The sequence below is a fragment of the Hipposideros armiger genome, unplaced genomic scaffold (assembly GCF_001890085.2).
Source record: "Hipposideros armiger isolate ML-2016 unplaced genomic scaffold, ASM189008v1 scaffold_1406, whole genome shotgun sequence".
Lineage (NCBI taxonomy): Eukaryota > Metazoa > Chordata > Mammalia > Chiroptera > Hipposideridae > Hipposideros > Hipposideros armiger.
In genome coordinates this window covers 139,915-144,667 of record NW_017732756.1, presented here as the reverse complement: position 1 = coordinate 144,667, position 4,753 = coordinate 139,915, and the positions used below count along the sequence as shown (strand labels likewise).

Here is a 4,753-nt window from a genome sequence, read left to right as displayed (position 1 = left end):
CCTACTGTCTATACCCAAAGGATCAGAAATGTAGCAGCCAGGCAAGATAAGAGACATTTAAATAATCACTGCTTTCCTCTAGCCAAACACTATAGGAAACACTGAATTCTCACCCCTTCCCACACTGGCGAGGCTGAGTGGGAAACCTAGACTTCCATACTCAGGGGGTTGGAATGAGAAACCCCAACACTGCCTTTAACCAGGATGGCGGCAGACAAGGTGAGGTAGAGAGACAAAAATGTTATCCCCGCTGACCACTAAAAGACCTCCCACTGCAGTGTTAGTGGGGACAATACCGGAGCCTGGAATCCCACTCAGCAGTAATGAGGTGCCCCTCCCCTGTCCCCTGGTGGGTATGGAAAGAGGCACAACGGAAATTCCGGACTTTCACTATCTCCTGTTAGTAATGAGGCCACGCTCACTACAGGGTCAGTGACAACCATGCGAGGAGCCAGAGCAGCCACGTCTACCCATCTGTCATGTGGAGCCCCCTCGGGTGTCAACAAACGCTGGATGCGGAACCTGACAGTCAGAGAGTGACATCCATCCTATCATCTTCACCTATTGCTGTCAAGGAAATCCAGATAAAACAGGAAATTTTAGTCTCAGAATATAATATTAAAATACCAGGCCTCAGTTAAAAAAATCACTCATCATGCCAAGAACCAATAAGATCCCAAACTTAATGGAGAAAGGTGCCAAGAATAGATGTCAACACTTGTATAGTATGTGTATACAAATCTTTGTATGTGAAAAAGATTTTAAACTAGAAATGATAAAAATGCTTTCATAAGCCATTATGAACATGATTGAAACTAATTTCAAACATAGCCTCAGCATAGGAATACAGATATAAAAAAAGAACAAAATGGAAATCTTAGAAATAAAATACAGTACTTAAAATAAGAAGCTCAGTGGGTGGAAGCTTCACTTTCAAGATGTGAACAGCGTGAGGATCTCTGCGCTCACTCCCAAGTGAAGAAAAATCTATAACAAACAGACAAACAAACAAAAAATTAACCATTTAGAAATCTCTAAAAATGCCCCAAAGGCATGGAGAAAATTAATAAATATTTGTTAATTTGAGAAGGTACTGAAACTCAGTAAAAACAGTTAAGACTTTGTGGCATCTGAGACGCAAACTATTCTGTGCCTCCTACTCCCACACAGCTCAGCTTGATGGAACCTCCACTTTGGTAAGTTTGCCCAAAGAAATGGATTTTTTTCTCCTTTCACTCCCACTCAAGGTTTATCATATTTCACTAAGAGAGGAAGTCCACCCTCCATTCTTATTCCCTCCATCTCTGAGTTGAAAGGCTGAATGTATGGTCAGCAAAGCTGAGGGCTCAGGGGCTCCCTTACTCCACTGTGCCTCGACCCACAGGACAGGGATTCTACCTTGGACATGGCAGGCCCAGAACACTAGGGCCCAAACATTCTCTCCTCTGCACGCTCATACGGTAAAAGTTCCAGCCAGAAGAAGCAAGCTGAGAACATGGAAGAACTCCCCTTTCCTCCTTTCCCCACCATATCCAGCACCCAGACGAGTTGCTTAGATTATTTTTCAAGGAGCAGAGGTAGTTCATAAGAAAAGAGTTCTAAAGCTATCCAAAAAGTAACTGACAGAGTGAGTGGGGAAGTGCAAGCCTATGGGTGCTCTCAAAATCAATAGATCCTCTTAGTGACGTACAAGTTAAACCACAGGCCAGGTAGTTCACCAGAAAAAAAACAGGAAATGAGACAGTGAAAAAGAGACTTCATGGAGTCAGAACAAAATGCAAAAGTTGGACTCACAAACTATCCCTGCCCGAAGTTAATCAGATCTGACTGATGAGCAGTGTAACCCAGGCACTGTGGGAACAATCTATTTGCAATTAGAGTTGCTTAATGGGGGGTGAGGGGGGATACTTCAACTATGGTAACAGAGATACCTGGGTATTTTTCCTCAGGAGAATCATGGGTAATCTCATCTATCAATACTCTTTTTAAAATTAATAAAGAAAATTTCATCTTGTCTATTATGTTTTTCGTTTACTGGCTGCAAAATATGTATTAAACACCATATAACTAGATCAAATCTCGGTCTTTGACTAAAAATATGCAACACAGAAAACAAATGAAGAATAAAAAATCAATAGCAGAGCCATGCACTAGAGAGAGAGGAGATGGAAAACAGGTAATGCAGTCAAATTGGCTCCTCTTGTTTTGAGAGTAGATTGTGACTAACAAAAGGCATATGTTCTATAAAGACAATGGAAGGAGGGTAGTGATCATCTTTTTAGGCAGTTCAAATTATTTCCGAAAATAACATAACTAGATAAGTTCTTATGGTTGAAAACGAAAGTTCATGTTAAAGGAGTGCATCTGAACGAAAGCAATAGTAAAGATGTATGATCAGAGATAAAAAGCAAAAACACAGTTCTGCAATTCTGAATTTGGAAACTTAACTACTTAAAAAATTAAAATGCCTGACTCTTTCTTTAAGCCGATCAGAATTTAATTTCTGAGTAGGAGCACAATGATCAATTTGTCCTATTATATTAGCAAAGATCAGACAACATGAGAATATCCACATCAATAAATATTTTGTATAAAATAAATGAAATCAGTATAATATAATTTTCCCAACTTAGAAATTTTTCCTAATTTGAAAACAAATATATCAACTTCAATTTTTGCTTTGGCTCTTTACCTTAGGTTCTCTCTGGCAACAGGAAGCCATTATCCTATAACACAAACTAGACAACTGGCAATCTTTCTATTTAATTTTTCCCAGCCATATCAGAAGATCATAAATAAAATACTATATTCCTTGAGGTAGCGTATTTTCTCTATGAATAAACACAACCGGGAGCCAAAATACAACACAATTTCTAAAAGAAATGAACTGCGTTTATATGTTAGAAACTGATTTAATGTTTTTTTTACCCTTTTTGGAACCATTCTTTTGAGGAAGGCAATAATAAAATAATATTTGTTTGGTTATTGTCATTAATATCCTTTGTATCAGCAGAGATTGTACTCATCTAAAATTGTTAGACTGCCGAAATTTTTTCAGCTTTACATATGAGCAGAATTAATCTTGGTGACTGATACTAAGAAGGTATGATTACATTTTGGGGAAGTAATTGTGTTCATACTCATTCCTTTTGAAAGATCAAATATTTTGTGGTTCCATATTTTAATAAGTATAGTAGAATGATAATTTTAACAAGGTTAAATAGCTATACATTATGCAGAGCTTGTACTTAAAAACAAGAAACATTTAAGGGTGGGGGTCTGCCACCAACTCCCACTGCATCAGAGGTGAGACGCCAGCCACTGAGAGGTTTGGAAGTTTGCACAGAGCAGTGAGCCTGGTCAGCCCCAGTTGCTACACCCCAGCCATACCCCCACCACCCCAGCAGCAGAAAGAAGAAGTGAGGGTGGGCACAGCAGGAGAAGCAGTGGTGTCTGCTTTGGACGATGGGTTCCTGAGCCTGGACTTGTCCATTACGTCCTGTATGGGGGCAAAGAAGAATGGGCTGGAATAGACCAGGTGTCGCAGAACGGTGGCCCCAATCCAGTAGTCCAGATCATTTATACTGAAAAGCTTAGAGGTGTGTATGGTTATTTCTGGGCCATTCGACAGCATGATGAAAGAATTGAATGAGCTTTTAAACTAATCAGAGGTGCTACTGAGTTAAATACAGTCAATTATACAGTGTGGCATTTTCAAAGAGTTCTCTTAAACGCCCTTCAAAACCAGCTGCATGAGGAAATGAGCTACAGCACTGCAATCGTTGAAGAACAGCCCCCAAACCACCAAGGTTGGCACCATAGGTGGTATTAGTGGAATGGCTAAAAGGGCCATCTCAGGAGCTTGAGTTATTGCTGATATTCTTAATTAGGGTGCAAGGAATTATCATTCCTGGCAACGTTGACAGTGGGTTATTCAGGCATTTAAACTTCAGGTTTACAAAATAGTGCCTGAGAGAGAAAACTCCTGAGGACCATCTAGGATCTGATCCAGACAAGGTAACTTACTAGCTATTTGTGTCCAGGGACAAATCAACTTACTGTAATTTGGTTTCTTCATGGTGTTAGGCTAATAATGCTTCCCCCAAATATATTCACAGTCTAATTTTTGGATTTATTTATATGCTACTCTACCTGGAAAAAAAAGTAGCCCTCATGGCATCCTTGAACCTCAGCAGATGTTGGGTACCCACTCAGATTTCACAGAGTTGTGTAAGTTAAAGAATACAATGGGGAAAAGAAATGTATGTATCCTTCCAAAGAGTGAGGAAAGAGCTATAACAGAAGTGAGTTCCAAGGATTATAGGATCGCAATGAAGTTTCGACTAAAGTAATTTTATATTACATATAGAAAGGCAGCACAGAATAACGGTTAGCCAGAATTCCTCTGTCTAGTATTGCCTCTGACGCCTACTAGATGTGTGACATCGGTCAAGTTCCTTAACCTCTGTCCGTCTCAGGTTTCTCATCTATAAAATGAGTTGATAGACGTAATTGTCTTGTGGAGCTTTTATGGGGTAAAATGAAATAATATTAGTAATCACTTGAAATATAGTCTCCAAAATAATTTTAAGTTCCATGTAAATGTTTGTTAAAACATTATTCGTATTCCATTGGTCAAGTGAACCCCAGAGAACCTCATCCCTTCAGCTTCCTCCCAGAAAGATGGGAACTTGGGCCTTTTAATTTGGGAAGGCCTGGCACTGTAAGAACTACAAGGCCACTCAAGCTTGCC

The 4,753-nt window shown here is 39.6% G+C and overlaps 1 pseudogene; it reads left to right on the top strand.

Annotated features, from left to right (window-relative positions):
• Positions 1-204: 204 nt before the first annotated feature.
• On the top strand, positions 205-3,989 carry LOC109377447 (protein farnesyltransferase/geranylgeranyltransferase type-1 subunit alpha pseudogene; annotated as a pseudogene).
• The last annotated feature ends 764 nt before the right edge of the window (positions 3,990-4,753 follow it).